General features: G+C 31.2%; 1 protein-coding gene across 1 annotated transcript in view; it reads right to left on the bottom strand.

Annotated features, from left to right (window-relative positions):
- Positions 1-3555: 3555 nt before the first annotated feature.
- LOC123708326 (homeotic protein ultrabithorax) overlaps positions 3556-24026 on the bottom strand; it is a 97258-nt gene continuing 76787 nt past the window's right edge. The window contains exon 3 of the mRNA XM_045658998.1: positions 3556-5635. The gene's annotated coding sequence lies outside the window, so the exon portion shown is untranslated. The remainder of the gene's footprint in view (positions 5636-24026) is intronic.

Genomic DNA, 24026 nt, shown 5'->3' with positions numbered 1-24026 from the left:
AAAGATTAGCGCCAGTGATTTATTGTTCACTTTATCTGCGCTGATCTTAAGTTCATGAATTATTGCGTAAGTAACACCTTAACAAGAATTGTAAAGACTCACTAAGATTCCTTTTTTTTAAATATTTTCAAATAGGTTTTACGGCGTAGTACTAAATAATTAATCTTTAAGCAAGGAACGGTTGGTAAGCTCCAGTCGGAACTCAATTCCTTGGGTGGTTTTCGCTAATTAAGATAACTCAATATGTCCATCGACAGCAAAATATGGATGCGCACACGCAAGACAGATAGCTTTATATGTACAGTGGCTTATGCAATAGCTAATTATTGTATGACGTATAGTTTAATTTATTGCTGATATAGAAGCTTGACATTCTTGCACGCTGTGTTAGAACTCTGTTGCTATACTAACTATATTAGTGATATATATATAACTAATATGCTTATAAAGCTAAATATATATATATATATATATATATATCATAATAATATACCTAGTTCTACTGTACGTGTGTGTATCACTGAACACCTCTTAAACGGCTGGACCGAATTTGAATGATTTTTTTGTATGCGTTTGGGTGGTGCCTTGGTTTAGTGGTTTAGTTCACAAATCAACCCGGCAGATGGCGCTACAGTCGGTACTTTCGAGATTTGTTTAATATCCTCCACTATTACTATACATTTTAGTATTTTTATACATTCGTATTTTTTTATGTCTTTAGTAATTTGTTGTCAAAATTTTCAAAACAAAAAAAATCGTTTGGTATTATGAAATAACACTGTTGTTTATAAAAATCGCGTAGCAATTATTACGATTTGGATTTTGGTATAATTATGTTTTTATGTTTATTGAATGTAACATTATATATATATAATTAATATTATCTTATTTAGAATACACGTGGAGCAAACTAAAGGGTTGCTGTAACTTGAAGTACCTAATTAAACAAGTACCAAAATCCGATATCAGGACATCGTAGCGTCACGAGCCCCAACCACCTAATAAAGTAAGCAGTCTCACGTTCCTAATTAGACCGTTAATTATAAGCCTTTCATGGGAGCCTTAATTTCAACATAGAACACTATCTCGGGCTTGTATTTTCAACTTGTTATAAGAAATTTCGTACATATTTAAGCGTTTGTTGCAATTTTTAAATTTAAAACACCTTTGCGTTAATTATAATATGTAGGTTAAACAACAGTTATATCTGGTCTAGCTTTATTTTTATCATAAATAAATCAAATTTATTCATTAATGTGGAGTTTAACCAACATTCAAAACGTTTGCAAAAATCATACAAAACGTTAAAAATATTTTATAATTTTGAATATAAAAGCTTGATAGAAGATCAATTTGACTTACGGTTTTTCAGACCTTACCAATTTTTAATGCCAGTCGTGAGTTCTCTGTTCGAATGTCCATTAGCCAAGGACACTTAACATTTCATGTTCAGTTCTAAAAAATACTAACTATCTCAACTAACATTAATGTTAGAGTAAAAAACTACAGAATATATCAATGTAATCAGAATTAATATCAATTCTGTAGAATGTTCTATTTTCAAATATGGCGAGGTACCGCAGACTAAGCACATAGTCCCCAAAAGTGGTTACTGGGCGTACGGTCGAGCAAATCGCTAAATAATAGCAGTCCCTCACCAGGTGGACTTGAATCATTACTCCAACTGTAATCCTGGAATACAGGCTGATTTATTGCGGGCCCAGACGGACGAATTTACGGTTTCCATAAAAAATGCAGCTTAGTTCCTCTCAAGTAAATCATACTTTAGACGTGCTTAAGCTTTTCTTGTCTTTAAATAAATTGGAATTTTTGAAAATGGAACTTCAATTTTCTCCTTTTACTACTATGCAGCGTACAGTATCAAATAGTAATTTCTAGAATAGAATGTAAAACATATACAGTTTGGTATCAGTTAACAGTACATATTTGTTTTATTAAAAAGTTTTAATGTAGAATATTTACGTTGTTAAGAAACTATGGATCCAATAATGTGGGTCATTGGTTAGGATCATTTATACCTATACATGGCATACCATACCTTTTAAGCCAAAACCATATATTTTAATGGGACATCATGGGAATCCCAAGTTATATTATTGGTTTGGTTCATTTATAGTTTTTTTTATACCTATACGGTTCTTACAATACCTTTTAAGCCAAAACCGTATGGTTTAATGGGACATCATATGAATCCTATGTTATAGACGAATTGGTACCAAAACGCATAATGTCATTGTCCAGGTAATAAGAATAGTAAAACTGAGTAAAAATTGCTAATTTAATATTTAAATCATAACTAATCAATCTATCGTTTCTATGTACCAATAACATCTTAGCATGAAGGTCAGATAATATATAATAATATCGAAGTATTAAATTTCTATCCGATTTAAGATATCTTTAAGAATGTTTACAAACACACTTTAATACAGTTATAAACTGCTATTATTCCAGCACAGCAGTAACTTACCCACTCGAAATTTATTCACGACGTACAATAAAACTCTTGCTATGACGCGTATGCAAATAAAGCTGAAATTTCGCTAGCAAGGCATCGAACCCCATATTCTTCGGCCTCGTATAAACTTCCTGTTTGGCACGACAACGCGACTACTCCTCAATATACCTGCCAAGCTGTATTATTCTTCAGAATCCACTTTTATTTTAATATTCTTATGTTATGTGAAGATTTAAGCTGAGGCACGTTTATTTAAACAGTTCTTATAGGTTTAAATAATAATATAATAGACTAAATAAAATGACAATAACTTAAAAGACTTTGATAAGCTAAGATAGCAGAGTTGACACTTTGTGCTTAGTAGAGGTACCTATGACAAAAACGTATTGGTTATTTTTGATTCTCGAGTCCAGACTCAGAATTTTACCGATTATGTTTAAAAATGTATGAATTAAATGCCTCTTTCAAGTCTTCCACTTATTCATTGGCGTTATAAAGATATTGTGGGATTCAATATTATATTATAGCAAATTTTACCTTTTTAAGTAGTAGTAACTTTTGGTCTATGATTTGAGAATGCCCATTTATTTCATCGTACGAGAAACTATTAATTGGAAAACTAGTAAGTAATTGTAAACTTTAATTTATTAATAAAGTTACGATTACGTAGCAGTTTTAAATATTATCTATCTAAAAATATCTAATTGCTTTCAGTACATTCGTGACGATCACGTCTCCCATAATAACAATGTAATGCCACGGAAATTATATCGATAATGAACAGCTGATAGGTCAAGTTGTGTTTTCATGACCTTCGAGGGGAATGACCTCAAGGTTAAGTTTATAAATTGATATTTATATTGTGTTGGGTATGTTTGAAGAATTCGTGAAGCATAATGTAGGACTTATCACTAATTGTTCGTTATGAGATTGACTCGTTTTAATTCCTACAGTATATTTTTCTTTTCTTAATTGTTAAGGTTCCAATGTAATAAAAATACAAAATGTACAGTAACAGAATTTTATTTAATGCAAATTTTGCACTAGTTGATATTGTACAAAAAATTATCGCTTCCCATTCAAATATATATTATAAGTGATAAATCGTATAATTTTATACAACATTTCACACAGTACAATCATCAAACACAAACATATAAATCATTTCAACTAGATTTCAAGTTTAAGTATTTCTCTATAATCTAATTAATATTAATTATTATACATTACTATAAATTGTGCCTAACTATTTACGTATGAAATGCTTCAATGACCAATTTTACGTATATAATCGTGAGCAAGTTTAATCCAAATAATAAATGTACTAAAAAATATTTTTACATTAATAGTCGTGTTTGTTAATTTTCGAATAAAATTAAGACGCAATTGTGATTGTGTAATACGGTATTAAAATCAATTTAAAAATCGGATTCGGATTAATCAAATATTTTCAAAAGTCTCGATAGTTTCGATGAAACTTGTACTCACTGTACAGGCAAAACACAAGGTGATTCTAATATATAACCCCTATATAAATGAGAAAGCTTTATAAATATGTATATAATCCATTTATTTACAATATATTCAAAATAAGTCACAAGAAAACTTAGGCTCAGATTCTTTCTAAATGAATACGTATTAAAATCCATTCGTATGTATAAAGGAACTGTGAGTTTAAATTATTGTAAAAAAGAAAAAGGAATAATTTGGCACATACAATATTAAAAAAAAATACGAAAGAATCATGGCCAAATTTCAAACGACTTTTAAACTACTTTGTGATATTACACGTACGTATGTTATAGGAATCCAAAAATATTACAACTACTGTATCTTAAAATAAATTATATTAGATATAACTTAATTAAATTAGCTATTCGTATACTGGGCACAACTAGTTTTGTTTGTCATTTAAGTGAGTAAGTTAAGAATAAGTTAAGCTATCGACTAATTAAATGGAATATTTTTGTAATAAAGCCTTTTTTACGTATTTCGACTGGCAGGTGTGACGTACGTTCACAGAAATTCCCTTTTCTAGTTTGAAAATCAATAAGCGTTATTAATATTTGTATAGGTAACGAAATTATTGATTTTATACCACATTTGTTTAATACGTCACATCGCCAAAGGTTTTCCACAAACATTTAATTATAATATAATAAAGATAATTCTGACCGTATACAGACGTTGTACATGAGTTTCAGATTTAATATACACTAGTACATATTTACATATTCATTAACGCATTCTGACCATTGAAGTGAAGCGCGACCAAGCGTTGATGAGAAAGCAACTACTTATACATCAATGGTTATCGTTAAATGGCAAGTCATCAGAAAACCTGACCTATTTGTACATTATTCAAAATTGAAGCAATAATTCCATACAATTCGAGCCGAGATCGCGTTTAGCAGATGGAGTGATCGATACGGTACGATTCGCACGATAAATAAAAACAGAATTCTATTTGAAGCTGGAGGCAGCTCGGCCGCGTCTCGTGTACCTCAGCAGGCGTTCAGGATTTATGCTGGCTGATGCTGGACAATATATCACGACAACGCGGGAACTCGACCTATGCCTAGTGGAGCCACCGTATCAGATTAGCCTAACTGATAGCAACTTTGAACTCGTACACGCCCCCTTTCAAACCTACCTCTCACGTTCTGTATCGAAAGCTAATTAATATTAATCAATATTAATCATTGAGATTAACATAACTCAAGCTAAGCGATAAATAAGCGGGCTGTACGTGTATTTTTCATATATAATTTATAGTCGACGATATTATCGCGACTGGTTCTTTTATTTGTGAAATAGTGATACGCGGAGTGCTCGCTGAGCGTTACTAACGGGAAATTTTTGACAATAAATCTTCAGTAGTCGGTTGCCTAAGCGATCGTGTGGGCTCAAAGGAAAATTTATTCGATATTTGACTTTGATATTTTGACCTCGTGATGTCAAATTGTGTCAGGCGAGTGGACGCGAACTTGGCTATATGCCTTAACAAATTCTTATTTTGAACGCATTGATAAATGCAGTTGTTAAACGGGTATGATAAAATTTTCGTTCTATATATCAAATTACTTCGTGTGTCGAATTAAGTCCGCTCTGCGTTTAGGCCTACCAAGCATAAATGTTTAATAACATGACGACCACCTGAAACAAAAGAAAAAGCAAAATTAATATGATGTTTGAAAATTATCAGTGATGTGCAAAGAATAAATAAAATAATTGTAGTATTCAATTGGGAGTTCGAGCCTTGCGGGGCCCTATATTTAAATAATCAGTCACAATTGGTACGAGTCATTTTTGATATAAATTAAAAGCTAATTTAACATATCAATTACTATAAGAATTTAATGTATAGCTCGGTATTGTAACTTAGAATTTAATTAATTAATGTTTTTAATTACAATTTGTGTATAACGTAAACAAATTGTAAAACCATACAACATACTATAACTGTCAAACAATTAAAATTTTATTTCACGTAGTACCAAATTTTTAATCACATAAAATACAATATAAATAAAACCCATCGTATTCTTTATCATAATATTTGCGTCACTTAATTTAATTTCGCATTAATTTAAACGATTTTGATAAAGGCCGTATCTGTAGCTCGCAGGCTCCAAGTCTGAAATTAAGATGTAACATGATGCGAGAACGAGCAAGAGCTGCTAGATTTATTGCTATACCACTTTGCATATGCTGATTTACAGAGACCGAGGATATCCATAGAGTTGTATTTAATATTTTTATAGGCAAATGTAACTTTTATTTGGCCTTTAAGGTTGTAAATAATATTTAAGAAAGACCGTTTGAAATTTTATATCCGTAAAATAGGTAAGTACCTCGACACTGATACTATGAAAAAAATTTTTTTTACATCGTATCAGTATATTAAATACACTTAACATTATGTATGTGCTGGTGTATAAAGAAAGTGACCCTAGTATTTAATATAGCTTTCGTTATAGGTAAGTATCAATCTATCCATTAAATATTAAAAGATAATGTTGGAAGAGTAGTCCAGACCCGCATTTACTTTACGTAGATGACGTCATTAAACAAATGAACTTTAAATTTCTAAAATGTGAATAAAATTGAACAAACTGAGATATAATTTCAGTAGGGTCAAAATCTTTATGTAATCTATAGATATAATAGAATTTTTCTATAGATATAATGTTCTTTATAGAAAAGGGAGCAAACGGGCAGGATTTAAGGGCTCTTCTGATGTTAAGTGATTACGCCCATGGATACTCTCAATGACAGTAGGCTCACTCATGAATTGTCGGCCTTTTAGAAATCGGTACCCTTTTTCTGTAAAGACCCTAAGTAGTTATATTGTAATAACAGCTCCATGTAGATAGCGTATGCTGATGTAGCCGATTCGCGCGGTATAACGTCTCGGCTCGTCCGCACTCAGCAGAAAGAAACAACGAAGCTACGTATTTCCAGTTTACTTGTACATATAACTCAACACTATCACAGATTAAATAACATCTAAATCTCGGCAATGCATGTATGTGTGCACAATAACTGCACTTTAATGCGCGCTGGGTTTGTTTTGTGAAATCAGAACTGGATTGGTTGATCTAGGCATAGAAAGTTAATGAGGTGAGATACGAATTCATAATATGACATAATTATATAAATATTGTTCCGTTGGAATTAAGATAATGTATTAATAGTGAATTAAGATGGGTTTGGAAAGCGTTTATTTATTTTAAATGTATAGTGCCGAAGGTTGGCTAGCTTTTAACCCTATATTATTACGTAATTATATTATTGTAGTGGATGTATTCATCTGGAATACTACTTGTTCAATTCAAAGGATAGATTTAGTTTATTCAGTAAATATTAAAATGACAATGATCAGTGATTACTGATTACTGATTTTACTGACTAATGAATACTGATTTTAGTTTTTTTTTGTGGTTGCTTCTTTAATTTTTTCCCTGGCTAGCTTGCTTATGATCTAATATAATTGATGTATATTTGTATGTGTGTAAAATTTGTGATGTCATATTGTCTTATGAATTCACGAGTATAGACACCTGCGATGGTTATACAAAAGCTCTTTTTTTCTGGGATAAATATATTTTCAAGTCTAGATTAGAAAACATAATTTACTTAATTTCTGAAAGTAACGCACTAGTACAATTTGTTACATTAGAGGCGAAAAAAGCCCAGGCTCTACCTTCAGCAGAAAGTAATAAAGGAAAAGGACGCCAACCGAATAATTGATACCATTATCTGTCACTGTAAAGGCTGCCGCATACACGAGAGCGTTTTAGTTTATTCACATTTATACGAAAATACATGTTAAACGTTATGACGAGACGAAAATGTCACAAATTGTGAATATAAATTATTCACCGAATCAATTTCCAACACTATTTAATTGACCTTTAAATTCACAAGAAATCTTTCATACATCATTTAAATTGCTTACGGTTAAATAATTGGTGGTATAAGTTTTGTTTCTTAACGTTACGTAAGGCATTGAGTAATACACAGGAAGTGACAAAAAAGCATTCGCATAAATCAAATAAATTAAGTTTAGTTGAAAAGCGAAGCAATTAATTCGCACCCGTCATACGACGTTTGCAGGAATCCCTAAATAGAGTCGCGGTTAATGACCTAGACTGTATCCTGAATGTCTATTTCAGCTCTGGTCAGGAACAATGAAAGAAGGCAAGCGCTTCGTCAAGTGAGAGAGACCATAAATCGAGTAGGACGTGCAATTTGTTGAATTACAGCATGCGCCCAGCCAGCCACCGGCCCGACGCGGAATTAGCTCCCTCGGAGATAAATTGACGGCAGCCCGCTAAATAAATTATTTGGGAAAACCGAGAAAAAACCGGCATCTTCCCTTGATAAGGGTTGCCTGGATATAATGAATATCGACCGTCTGCTCCAACAAATACAATTGTTTATAAAAATGTGTCCTGAATACACTGAAATCCAGAGGAAGAATTAAAAAAAATACGAAATATAATAAAATTAAATAATTAGGAAAAAATTAAAACGAAATGGACTGTAGGGATATTTAATGGAATAATATGTGTTTTACTCAATAACCGATAATAAATAAATAGAAGGCCTATCAAAAACGAATTTATGAAACGACTATCATGTGGATTCATATGTATTGTATATGTAAATGGTGCTCGTCTTAATATATATTAATATACATTATATATAAATAATGATACCACGAATAAAAAAATATTCTATATGTTCAGCTTGTTAGTGTTATGAATATTAATTAACAGCAATTAAATGTTTGACAGTTAAAATCAATAAAAAGAAAAAAAGCTATACTACCGGTTCAATTTCCACCTTTAAAAGATTTATCGACCGAATCGAGCTTTAATTTAAATTCTCATTTGATGTTTTGAGAGGTTTCAAATTGTATCTCAATTGTATTTCATCTTATCATACGATCAGAATTAAAAGATGTATTAAGATGTTTTATGCCAAACAAGTGCTTGGAACTTAATCAGCAAATTATATCATGGTATTTTAACGATAAACATTCTTACGACATTAAAACGCTTTTAAACTGAAATTTAATTATTATATTCTTTATTATTTTAATATTATTTAATCAAATGTGCTTTAAGCGAGAACCAATAGACATTTTTACTATGAGCTACCTACAGCTAGCAACCTACATGATATTAAATTATAGCAGTATTGGTTTAGAGTTTTAACATGCGAATCTCAACCCTGAGTTCGAAGGTTCGATCCCCGGCTGGTGCACACCAATGGACTTACTGTTTATGTGCGCATTTAACCCACGCTCGTAAGGAAACCGTCGTGAGCAATCCTTGTCTAGGCAAATGTCTAGGCTCAAAAAGTCCCCGGTGTGTCGTATTAATATATTAAAATAAATTAATTGTATTTTTTTTATAAATGAGCTCAAGATCATATTTTATTTATTTTGCACTTTCTTTACGACTTGCTTTATACATTTTAGCTGTTAAAGATAAAAACTGACTTCTGCCGAGAAGATTAAGTTAGGTATATTTTATTTATTCACACTTCGTTGCAATAAAAATAAAAGAAATACAAAACACAATACATAAAAATTTATTAAATGCAACGGGCGGCCTTTACGCTAATAAGATCGATCTCGAACTCTTCCAGGCAACCCTAGAAGGAGTAAAACTAAAAAAAGAAAAATAATATGGGCAAGAAGTGCAGAACCAAATGTTATATAAAAATATAGAATCTTAATCTAAAGCAATTCAAAAGAATATATCAATATAAAACTAAAAATAGTGATGCAAGAAATATTAAGGCTATATGGAAGCTACTATTTTAAAATATTAAAAATTAGTACATATACTTAAAACTTGACTTATACGATTTATAAAAGGACATTATAATGGAATGTAATAGAGTTCCAGTTGTTAACCATTTTATGCCTTATAAAATCCACATTTGGCAAATTAAAGTATGAAACATCACCGAATTATTTATTTGATAATCACACAAGCTTACGACACCCTTTCTTTCAACGAGATTAATCTTACTTGTATATTCGAGATTTAGCTGGCAATAAGAAAGACATATAGGTGGGCTTAGAGAGGGCGGGCAAATTGTCTCAGATTCGGCCCTTGTGAAAAGATTTTATTGCATTTGTTATCACATTTCAAATTATGGTTGGAGATGAATTAACTTAAAACAAGTCTGAATATGTGTGTAAAAATTATCTGTATATATATCATTATAACTTTCACGCTTGAAGTATGAAAATTTCTGCTTACTAAAAACAAAGTTTTGATTATTACTGGTACAAAGGTTTATATATGTAGAGAAAGTGGCAGGGTCTAGCATATATGTGTCTAATTAATATCCTATTATGAATTCTTTAATACAATCTTAAAAATCGATGTTGCAATTCGAAACGCATTCGATAAGCCGCCATTTGAAATAAAATTACATAACACATTTCTTTAGCTTATTCCATTATAAATGTACCTTCGCGGGGTGTAACCAACCCCTGCCCATTAATCCATCCCTTCCAACGTATGCTGTGACGTGCCCGAGTGAAACGCCATTACTATTTCGATTATCCTTTCTACCTGCCTAAATTTCTCAGCTAAAATATTTTAATTTGTACAGCTGTTGTTGCGATACAATAACATATATTTGGACCGAAATCCAACTCCGTTCCCCACTTAGACCATTAATCAGGATTTTAGACAGTCAAAGCTAAAATTTTGAACACTGGCGTAAATTTATTAAAAAATGACAATTCTAACAAGCTTTTCGACATTTTTTTTAAATACTTAAAGGTTTATATGAACAAAAGCAAAGAGCAAGTGAACCAATAAAGATTTTGTTGTATTTCTTAATGTACCAGCTGTGTCGGAGTTATGAGCAAACGTTTAACCTATCGATCTCAGACATAAATCACTACATATCTCTCAAGACGGCGGCCATTACGCAGAACTGTTTAAAAGCTTAAATACGTCCTTTGTCACCACTATGAACTTTTACACTACGCATATGAATATTATTTTTAGATGCACCGACGCTATCGTCCTTTTTGATACTAATTCTGTACGCTTTCGTCGGCATGTGGAATGAACATGGGGTGATAAACTTAAAGGACTCACAGATTTCGTAAACGTTTTAACCGTTAAACATTACGCAAACTCGGCTGTTAATAAATCAATGCAATAATTCATTGAATGTATGACGCGATGTTTGCGTATAATGTAGACTATATTAAATGTCAACAGTGCATGAACATTTATCACGTCCCTATTTAAAAGTGTAAAAAAGATACGTAAAATAATTTTGTTGCCAAATATTGAAACGAGAAAAACTATTTAATCCGAAAAGTTTTGTAGGTTGAAATAAATCTGTATGTCGTCGTCGATGCCAAAGAAATAAGAATTGAGTTGGCAATGGGGTAACCATAATCCGTCAGGGCTCGGTGTTGCGATACAACGAGAAGTATGCGCTATTAATTACAAATAATCCGTTTCTTGTTATAATTTATTGGCTTATTTATCGCAGCGACGCCCGGAGCGTACACTCGGTAGAGATAGTCAAAATAGATAAATGCATATTCAATGACTTCATAGAGGCTTTATATTATTAGTTGAGTAAGCAAAACAATGTTCTAAAAATATAACGAGTTATAAGCGCAATTAAAAAACAAATCTAAGCAAAAAATATACGAATCACAGTGCTCATTTACCAGTAAATTAGCTTATAATAAATTTTAATGGATATACATAACATCAAACACTTGGCATGACTCATATCTATAATTATCTAACGTTATAAATCCTTGTCATAGAATGCATGTAAAGGCAAGTTATGTAATTATCCCAATTAATAAAAGTAAGCAGCTTGTGTTGAACAATTAATAAAAAGACGGAAGGCGATAAGAAATCAGAAATCTCTAAGACTTTAAGTGTAATGTATGCACTACCTATACCTGGAGGTAAACATTATAGGTCATAATATTTGATGTATCTCTTATAGGAACTAAAACAGAAGCTTAAAACGTACCTATATACGTATATAGGAATACAAGGTAATATAGCCTTTCTTCTGTCACAAGTGATGTGACTTGTTTCAGGGGTTGAAGCTTTTCAGTAAATAACATTTAGGTACCTAGACTTAACATATTTCTCTAACTATGATGACCATTCTAGAATATCCTTTACCTATATTTTCCTTTACTAATTTTATTTTATCTGCGATGAATCTTCTTCTAAAATGGACTTCTAACTATTCTGTTTTATACAGCTGTGATATAAGATAGGTATGTTAAATATATTTTATTTTCAATCGGAGCTTTAGAATGCGCGCTTTCATGACCTGTACAGTAAAATATGTTCTTTACAAGTATTTATATTAAACTGAACACAAAATCCTATTAAATGTAAGCATAGCACGTTATTACAATTCCTCATTCGTGAACAAACAAGGGAAAATATAAAACAATTTCTCGGAGCGAAGATTACTCCTGGGATGTGATCTTTATTACCACGAATCACGTGATACAACAATAAACTATTTTTCATCTCAAGTTATTTAGTGAAGCGCTGTGTTCACACTTTTTATTTTTTCCCTCTATTTCCTTAGAAAAATAACAATCAGACTCATGTATCAACGTCGCTGGAGCTCGTTACCGAAATCACGTTTATCATAGATCACATTTGTCTAAGGCTTTAGATTTTAATTGTACGCAGAAGAGCGTAACACTCTTTATTGCATCAAGGAATATTGAGTCTTTTCTCTTTTGAAAAAAAGTTGAAAATTGCGTAAGAAAACTATGGTCCTGAAGTGAAAATATAAGAAAGCTTGGAGAGAAGAGTCGCGAGCCACACACGACGAATTACGAGCGAACTCGGGACGCTAGCTTGAGTTATGTGACCGCGATATATAATATTTATGAATTATGCCTTATATTTCGTGAAATTCCTTTTGTTTAAAGTATTTTTCATAAATCATTTGAGGGGATGAAATAAGAAGAAAAAAAATTACATGACAAAGACTTTAGCTAAAAGATAAAAGTGAAGTAGCCCTGTAGAGCATACGATTTTTTTTATATTGTTTTTAAGATCTTCATAGAAATAAGGAGCAAAAAACTGCTGCCTGCTCAGAAATCAAATCACCCCTAGTTTTCTGTATAGCAAAAACAAATAAAAAAATCAATTACAACGTCTAAACTTTTATTAAAACTTTAATAACCAATAGGTACACTTACTTAATTAATACTCTCCACAAAAATTTTAATTAACATAAATTGTAATTAAAATTGTCTTATCTGAATAAAAAAGAGTTCTTTCAAAATGATAAATAGAGGTGATAAATATTAAAAAGCTACTTGCATTAGTCTAGGAACACGTAACTTGTTTTTACGAGTATTTGTCTAAGCAGAAGCTTCGCGGAAGGGAACACATTTAGGCTTTTTTTACACCCGCCTTTATCCGCTATTACCTGATCATAAATATTACAAAGATTCGAAGGATAATATTATCTATTATACCTGAGAATTTATGTGGTAGTTCTAATTGAGCCGGTCTTACAATTAATTCAAAACAATTAGATAGACTCCATCTCATTCGCGGACTTTGACACGATGTCCGGTCATGACAGATTCATTTCTTTTATATAATTGACGCTTTTTGGGTTTTAATAAAGATTTTACTAAATAATCTTTATAAGTAGGAGACCGATACTATATTGACTACGTAATTACCGTAATTTAGCATCTATAAACACTTAAATGTTACTCTGTCCTGTTGTCCTGTATGTCCTGTTCTAATTCGTATATCTTAAGCGCTGTCAAATATCGCAAGTCAAACTTCATACAGAAAAAATAGTTTAATAAATTTTGAAACTAGATTTGAGTTTTTTCACGCTATATTTACTAGGAAATTGGACTTAATTGAATTATCTTTTATTCTTACATCAAATATTGGACGTAAAAAATCGCGAGTGGATGCTCAGCCTAGGGTCGGTGAAGTTAGGCGGGACAAGAGCGCAACAAGAATAATACAAAATGTTTTTCATTTTCTTTATGTCACCCCCGGCAGTCGTAAAGGCATTAAGCGTGACCAAACTTTTGTTTGATACCAACGATGTATGCGATACCTAAGAACATGCGCTTAGCAAAATAAAATTATGTTTAAAGTTCCACTATCATACTTTACAGCGAGATAGCCAAATTGCAATTATACTAAAGCGATGTATGTGGGACGGCATATGAGACTCACCTCACTCAGATAAACCAGCTGAAAGCTAATGAGCTCCATTCGGGTGCTGTTACACTGACGTTTTCAATGATTAGTCATAAGATTAATGTAACATACAAAAATCTCTGACCAAACCAACGTTAAAAGAAAGTTCTATATTTTTTGCGTAATCTTGCATACATATCTAAGTGTATAACAATAAAAATGATAAATTAACACCCAAATACGTGTGCCAGATAATTTTGTAAAACAATCCCGACTTTCTCCAATCTTTGTAGGCGTATACGTAGATTTCGAGTTTTGTCACGAAATGTAATCTTTCTTTTGGGGGACACGAAGATGTATGGATATTGAAGAATTAACTAGATTCCGGTGATAAAAATTTGGAAATGGTATCTTTGAATACACGTGATAAGGGCCTAGTGGGTGGTCGATCCTTCGAAAAATACATAAGCAATGAGTAAATTGGGTAAACAAAGCAGTCATAATTATTTACAAGATATCTGTATATCAGTTAGATAGTTAATTACCCGGTAATTTTATAATGTGCACATCATTATTAAATATGATTTGTGGTTGCTACTGTTTTCAACTAAACACCTATATTACATCAATAAAACTGAGTAGGATGGCCATAAAAATAAGACGAACTCATAATGATTGAGTATTAAAATGCTAATTTGGTGGCGTCGAGCGAAGAATGTTAGTGTCCACTTAAAGTGTATAATTAACGTTGAAAATCTACCTTAATATGACATTAATTTGAAAAAGGAACACACATTTATTTAATTTTTATACTTTGATTACGTTTATTAAGGTATTTTGAAAGTTAAAGATCAAATTAGTGACTTTATAGTCGTATATCACATAATTTACTGTTAATGGACATGACGGTAGAGATAATTAAAATGTATTGTTTGAACAATATCCTGAACCCTTCAAATTAGATTCTCAACTATTGGGCGGATCGGTAGCCTCAGTAATTACTAGTGTTTAAACGCCCTTACATTATTACCTTTAACGGCTATGAGACCTTATTTAACTGTTTTTATTTAAATGTATGGATTTAAAAATACTTCTTTGTGTTTTTGTGAATTAAAACGAAAGGAATTTAGTGTAGTGTTTTAAAAGTTTCAAGTCAGATAAATTTTTGCGTAAAATTAAAATTACTAAAAACTTAACAGTATAATTTTACTGAACAGAAGTTGAAGAAGTGAAGCGTTCTTTAAATAAATATTGGACACTCACCTATGTGTATGTCAATATAAAGCCCGACAGTTTAAATACGAGAAACATTTATAGTCACTCAACAATCCCTCATGTCCGGAGCAACAAAATTAAATGAATTATAAAGTAACTGTTCTGTGCATCTGCACTACCTGTAGTTCAATAGCCGAGATATTTTATGACCATTGTAAGCACAATTTGCGCAAACTAAACAATTGAATAAAAAACATGAAAGATTTTTAAGTTTGACAATTGTTCGTAACAATAGTTTTATGAGAAGAAAGCACTCAGCTTTGTATAGAAACAACGGTTTAGAAATTTTTATTTTTTTAAAGGAGAAAGCATGCTAAAGTTCTAGGAAGTCGCTGGTATGGGGATGTGCCAAAAAGAGATAAAGTCGTTTTATTGATCTATACGGACATAGACCAGTGTGAGTTGAATGGAACGAAGATAACTTGCCGCCCCAACATCATTCATCCTTGTTAGACGCCCGGATTTTTATATCGCCCCATCCCTTTCGGGCCACGTGACCTAAGCAGGGTGTAACTCACCCTACAGCGGCCATAACTTACTCATACCGATAGGCGGGACGGTTGCGAAAATCATGTACACTATTAATCTTTTTTTTTTTCATTTTAAGAATAAAAAAAATCGTTAAATGATAATAATTTATACGTCAAGTTTTGAGTATGAAGAGTTTATCAGACAGTAATTCTGTATATACGACAACTGATATAAACATTCTTCTACCAGAAATGTACATTATTTCTGACCGTTTTATTTTATTGCATTTATAAGAGAATTGGATAATTGTAAATTGCATTTATGCTTGGCGACCATTAAAAAATAATATTTGTTACAGTACATTTGTTCTGGAATCACAAATATAACCGATATTATTATAATTATTACAGCGTGGACCAAAGAATGCCAAAAGAAATCCGATTATAATTTTTGATGCAATAACCAAATTGCATGCCATAAATAATGACAATTTATTGCTCTTTCATGACATATTTCGTCTTCTTCCCCCACAAATTATTAACAATGTCTGTCCTCTGGGTCCTATACGATACTTGCTTTGAATAAAATACAAATCAGATATCTTTTTTCTACAAACTTTTATTCCAAAGTATTCGTAAGTAATTTTATATATTATGTTTCAACCGATGATAGAAGCGGAAAAAGACAAATCTAACACTAAATTTGAAGTAAATTTACGTATATACCTACCTAAATAGCTATAAGTAATTTACTTTTAAAAAATAATAAAGATATACAATGAAGCAATGTGTTGTGCTTCGGATATTCAGTGTCGTTTAAATAAGACAAAATATGTCAGTCTAGTAAATATTAAAAAGTGCAATAACAAATCTATATTTAAAATAAATGAACATGTAAATAGTATTACTAAATAATTGAAGAAAATAAAATCACTTCATAAAAATATGTAAACGATTTTTATCTGTTTACAAAATTAATTTAAAGTGGCAGTAAGCAGCAATCTGTACGAGGTGTTAACCGATCGTAAATGTCGAACGAACGATCACGATTATCGTAAAACGTCTCGTAAAACAAATAATTAGCGATCGTTAAACTTATGAGGGCTGTATCTCTACTTGGTCGTATTCAGTATTATAAATATGTCAGTAATTTTTAAAGTTCATAACATGTTATTTTTGCAATATTATATTGTTCTAAGGAATTATGAGTTTTTCATTCATCCACAAATATTTAATTCTTACGCTAAAAACTTATATTTTTATTGAATAGAATAGATAAAAGCCAGCCAATTGATTAGAGATGTATGTCCATATTTTACTTTTTTTTATAAATGCATTAAGTACTAATAATACTAGAAAAAGCGTTAAAAATAAGTAATGTTACTTAAATATTTTTATTGTTGATGTGCGTACGCACTAAGGCGCTCAGAGCGCCATCTGTTATGGAGTAGAAAAATAATTAATATAATTTTTAAAATGAATAATAATATTACAAAAAATTTTGGAAGATAATTAATATTTGACACTTTAAAAAGATATATTGATATCTAATTATTTTCACCACAATAATAATTAGTAAAAAGTATGGCTTAACAGACATCATACCATAACAATAGTTATGTACTTATCCACTGAAAATAGTTCAAAGTTATATATTTACTACCTATCAGTTGTTTGGTAATAAATAGAATAGAAGAAAGTATTCCATGAGCCTATATCTAAAGCGTTGACTGTGTAAACCTCCAAAAACTTATAAAGCTTCGGATTGATGAGAAAACATCCATCTCATAATAATAAAACACGATTGTGGTAATAAAGTGATTTATCCCATAAAATAACAGCTGATCGCTTTGATTACGCACAATACGAAGGAACTCATAATTTTACAACCAATTTACAAACAATAAAAGTCTATCTTATGCACACATTCACCCTCTGATATAACTTCATTGAGAGGCGAAAGCCGCAGCTCATAACTTTTATGGGCACTCCCGTACTCCAATAAAACCATAACTCGATAGAAGTCAGACGAAATTCTTTATATTATAACCTGATAACAGAGGGCGCGTGAATTATTGTGCACAGCGCCATCTCTGCTATAACCCATGAACTTTTAAGCGTCTATTCGAATGTTGACGCGTCGTAAAATAGAAAATACTTTACGACCTCGAGTGATGACGCTAGTATAGCGTTTCTGTTGCTAACACAGCAGACAAAAATAAATATTATTCTTGAACAGATTTTTTTTAATATTGAATTTGTTGATTATTAACTATGTATTTAAAATTTATATTTTCTCAATATATATTTATATACAAATTTCTTATTCAAATATTATTGGTAAATTATTAGATTACTGATATTGTATCAAATCAAATACCTAGAAAATTCCAATTGTTCACAAATTTTGGAAATCATTAATAAATATGCGACTGTATTGTATTATAAGTTATAACATAAACATATGTCTCATCTTTAGTTTCTTTTATTATATAATTGTCGTTTATAATGTTCATACCTTCCTCACACCTGTAATAGCGCCATCTGTGACAATATAGTTGAACTTTTATGCTCACAATTGAGAGTAATGGCTTGGCGCGTATTGAGACCATAAGAATATATTATGATGGTTACACTCAACTGAAACCGATACAATTTGCTTTTTATCATAAAAAATATGTAATATTTAATGTATACTTAGAGGATTAAATTAATATATAAAATGTGGTAGTGTGCTAATTGATCATTTATCCTATCGATGGATGTTACGGTGTGATTATTAAATTTAATATTGACCATAGTAGATAATAGATGGCGCAAGTAGTGAATTACGTAGCTTATCGTGTAATAAAATAATTACTAAAGCGTGTTAGGTATAAAAGTAACTTTAATTTTTTTGTTTATAAAAATCAATCCTTAGATCCTTATTAAATTTAAGTGAGATTATTAAGAGATACAATTTCAAGACGTGCCTGTAATACGTAATATAATAGTAACTCGTGTATTAAGTAATTATAATCAACAATAGGTAACTAATAACAGCAATAGCTTAGTGTTTATTTAAAAAAAATATTACGGATATAAAATTAAAACTTTCGAGTCTCTCGCTGACCAGTGCCGATTTCTGAAAAGCTCTAGAAATCTGGAGCTATAAATTATGTAAGTAATAAATTCGCATTGATATCAACCGTTAAAGAAGTTTTATTTTATTAAATACCTTAGATATCACCATCATTAGTAGTACGACACAATACCGCTTAAGACCACTCACACGATTCTAAAAAGTTGTAGGGTAATTATACAGTGGGAGGGTGACAAATCCCCTAATAAAACAACAGAGAAATAATTCCGAGGATAAATCGCCCTCGGTGTGAATGGAATAGCAATTATATGCTTGAGTGGTTCACTCCTTCTACTCGTTACTATTTTATTTTCCCTTAATACCGCGACTGAATTGATATAGAATTATTTAAAATATTATATATATATTTAAAAATAATATTTTACTTTCACTTACAATTTAAAAAATAAATCTACTTGTTTATTTAGTTGTAGCATGTAGCTTAAATCGCTATATAGACGCTTCTAAGTTTCCTTACTAACATCAAACAGTAGGTTCATAAGCGTTCAACTAAATAAATAAACTTCGTAATTTTTTAATAACCTTTTAATTACTTGTAAATTTAATTAAATACATTAACATGTTATAAAATAATTCCCACATAATACGGAAACAGAGGAGATATCTTTATCACACAGCTCTCAGAACCCATGCACTTATTTAAATTCAGCGATAACACGATATATTATTCGTAATAAATCACCAACGCATGCGCAACGCATAAGAATTAGATAGATATTTCAATTAACGGAAGATTTATAATTAATTTATCCGCTTAGTGTGCTTCCATTTTTTATGGTTAGCGAACTTTCACGTTTTAAGCTCTGTTAAAAAGAATGTATGAAAATAATTTAAAAACAAGTCTGAAAGACTTCATGTAGTCGCTTAGTTTAGGGGCTTATTTATATAGAAAATGTTCAGCGTGTAGGCCGCAGCAGATTATAAACTATAATAATAAGCTTTAAGTTATAATTTAATTATTTAATTTAATTATTTTTAATTTTTAGATATTCCTTTAACAAACATATTTTCTATGCTAACTAGAAAATAATATACCAATTTCGTAAGCAATCTATACCTACTAATATAAAGTTTACTACATATTTCTATACCTACAAAATGTTTTAAATAATCCAGGCCAGTAAGAAGCCGGGACTGTCCGTTTGGCTATAACAAGTACTTTCGTTTATCTTATGTTTACTATTATATTATTAAAAAGAACGTTTAATGGAAAATTAATTTATAAAGGTCACCTGTATAACTTGAACGTCTATAAGGTCATAACGGTTATCGTTAAAAATTTAAGATAAAATTCCAAAAATCGAAATGTTCGTAAATGACCCATAATTTTAGCGATTTAATCAAAATTGATGTTATAGTAACTTCAAAAAGTAACTGCTTATCTTGTGACATTACAAATAGGCGTGGTTTATGTATTGGGAAAAATAACTTTCGAAAACACTTGTTTTGGCTTTTCGAAATAGGGAAACTAGTTTTTTTTTAAATATTATATTTCTTTCGACGTTTAAATTTGGTAGGAGTAATTGAGGTTCGTTGATAACTGTTGCCTACCCAAATATAATTGTGAAATTGTTCTGAACATTGATTTAATAAAAGGTTATCAATTGTTATTGTAAAACAAAACTTAAATATGTCTATAAGAAATATTTAATTAACTTTACCAATCTAGTGTTAAACAATAAATCATCAATAAGTCTCTTATACTTCCTGTAATCACACATATTTTTAATTTTTCCATTTCTATAGGTGAATTTCCTTCTTGCTGGAAGGATGGGCTTATCATCCCTATCCCCAAAAAGGCTAATCCTAGTACTTTTTCTGATTTTCGACCCATCTCGATTCTGCCATTTCTATCCAAGGTACTTGAACGCCTCATACATGAGCAATTAAATAATTTCCTAAACTAAAATTCCATACTGAATCCACTTCAGTCTGGGTTTCGACCTGGACATAGCACGACTACTGCACTGGTCAGAGTAGCCGATGATATTCGCAAAGGCATGGACCACAAACAACTCACAATTCTCACACTGCTAGATTTCAGCAACGCTTTTAATACTATTAATTTTAAAATTCTAATGGGGTTGCTTAGATCTATTAATATTTCTTCTCATGCTGTTAACTGGTTCTCTAACTATCTTAATGGGCGCCGCCAGTGTATTAAGACAAGCGATTGCATATCTCAGTGGAGTTTGATTGAATCTCAGTATCCTTCAGTATCCTTCGACGTCTTAGTAATTTTCTTCCCTTTAGTACCAAAACCTCACTGGCGCAATCTCTCCTCCTGCCTTTACTGGACTACGCCGATTCTTGCTCCTCCGATTTTAACGAGGAATTGCTAAATAGACTGGATCGTCTCCAAAATTTCTTTATCAGATTTATATTCGGTCTAAGAAAGTACGATCATATCTCTGCGTTCCGTAAGCGGCTAGGCTGGTTGCCAATTCGTCAGCGACGTGATGCTCATGTTCTTCATCTCCTATATTCCATCCTGTTCAACCCTAAAACTCCTTCCTATCTCAATAATGATTTCAATTTTTTTGGGAGCCCATAACTATAGCTTACGCTCTTCCGAAAACAATACCCTTGAAATCCCATCTCATAACTCCTCCTTTCTTGGCGATTCCTTTAAGGTCTCCGCAGTTAGGCTATGGAATTCACTTCCCGTCCCTATTCGCTTAGCTCCTTCTTTATCTTCCTTTAAATTTCTTCTGTACAAACATTACCTGTCCACATCGTATCCCTAACTTTCTTACTAACTACTAACTGACGTGAGACTTATCTTAAATTATCGTGATTTATGTGTCTTTTTACTCTTTAATATATCTTTAATATTTTATTCCTGTTTAGTTTTTGTTTTAATAACTGTGTATTACATGTATTTTGCACTACTTGCCTATCTTATTTAATAAATTTCTTTTTTCTTTACTCACAGTGGTTGCCTGGAAGAGATCGCTAGTAAGCGATAAGGCCGCCAGTTGCCCTCCTTTTGATTTAATTATGTTAATTTTTATTTTTATTTTGTAGTGTAACGAAGTGTAAATAAATAAATAAAATAAAGTCTTCAGAAATAAAATTTATTATATGTTTAAACAAAACTTACATCTTAACTATGTCACACGTCCGTCCCTATTTTGTATTAATTACCCTCATAATATTAGAATTATGACCGTTGAAAGGTTAGCTGCTCTACGCCGCCATTTCTAACTTGACTGTCAAAAAATGTGCCATATAATGTGATTTGCCGAAAAATTAAGTGTGTGTAGGTTCTTCTTCCTTCACCCTAAATCTAAATGTGCGAAGTATTTTATTATTTATATTTATTTCAAAGTGATATCAAGAATTTGTTGATTAAATTTGAATTGTACGTAGCACGCGATTTTGTTTTTTCGTCGTTTCAGTTATAAAACACCATAAATTTATTCTTAATATTTTGACTTAGTTATTATGTTATTTATTTTATACGACAATTACCTAATGAATACTAAATAGGTGTCTAATGGCTTTCGCTATTATTATTATTGAAGATTAGTCTAAGGCATTTTCTGTTGTTATATTATGTGAACTAGTCGCGTGGCTAGATGTACGACAAAAATTCATTTATTCCTATAGGTAACACTTATGAACATCAAAATATATATAATTATATATATTTTACATTTACTGCCGGTTCTGAAATCAATCCACAACATCCATTCTAATGCTATCTACATCAAGCTCAATTTCTCAATATCATGAAGACATGTTACTGTTTTTTATTGCTTTGATTGAAATATCGAGCAGATTTTCATTAAAGCCTAATCAAGTGGTCATTAAAGGTTTTAAGGTTTTCCAATTATCTGAACGGTAATTAATTAAGGATTTATTGATTTTAATTGGTATTCCTCATTGACTTGATTACGGAAAGTATATTAATATTAAATATAAAACTATTAAGTGACGTGCATCATCATCCAATTAATTTAGTTAAATAGAAAAGTAAAATATTATCTTAATGTACACTTTTTGTACGTAGTTGCAGCAAAGAATTATTCTTAACAAAGAACACATACATACCAATCCAATTTATGATATTTGTAGCTTGTTACTAAGTGTATGTATTATTATATTAGCTTGCATTTAAACAGACAAACCATTCAATTATTTTTACTTCTTTCTTCACAGATATAAAATATATTATTGGGGTTCTATTAACAGTCACTTGCTGTTTCATGCGCAGTAATTTGGTCAGAGTGTGATGTTGTATAACTTAAAGCCTCTTTCAATAAATGGATTATCACCTCCTTAATCAAACAAATTGTTACAATTTACAATATTAGTTATATTTTCGAATATTAAGCATCAATCCTTGGTTGCTGACAAATCTCTTTGTTTTAAAGACCATTTATTCCCATTACACATTGTAATAAAAGGAATAGCAGTTTGTCAGAGCAGTGCATGAGCTTTATGGCATTCAGTGTGGTGTCATAAAGCAATAAAATAGAAGTTGGGAGCGCGAACAAACCAATAGATAATGAAGTTTTATTGGTCAGTTTTACAACAGTCCCTGGGCGACAGTGAGGCCCAGTAAATGGCTGTCCGTACACGCAATCGCCCCCGGATTGGTGTGGGATGGTACAATGTAAACACTGCAAACTAGCAATTTAATTGTGTATTACAACTCTAAAAGATTCAACTAAATAGTTGTCATTGACAATTTAGATTTCTGAGAGTAGAGTTAGCCTAGTGGCTAAACGCGCAACAATCATACCTAACGACCTGTGCACAAAGTGATATTTTCTACGTGTACATGTATCTTTCTGCGTGCAGAATTACTAGGCATAATCACACATCACACAGTCAAAGTAATTGTAAGAAAACTGGTGCTTCTAAGATCCAAAACTCGATTTTAAATAATATAATTTTTCTACAATATATTTCTTTTGGTGTCAATG

The sequence above is a fragment of the Pieris brassicae genome, chromosome 4 (assembly GCF_905147105.1).
Source record: "Pieris brassicae chromosome 4, ilPieBrab1.1, whole genome shotgun sequence".
In the NCBI taxonomy this organism is placed as follows: Eukaryota; Metazoa; Arthropoda; class Insecta; order Lepidoptera; family Pieridae; genus Pieris; species Pieris brassicae.
Note: the sequence above shows the minus strand (reverse complement) of the source record. Positions and strands in the feature narration are given on the sequence as shown.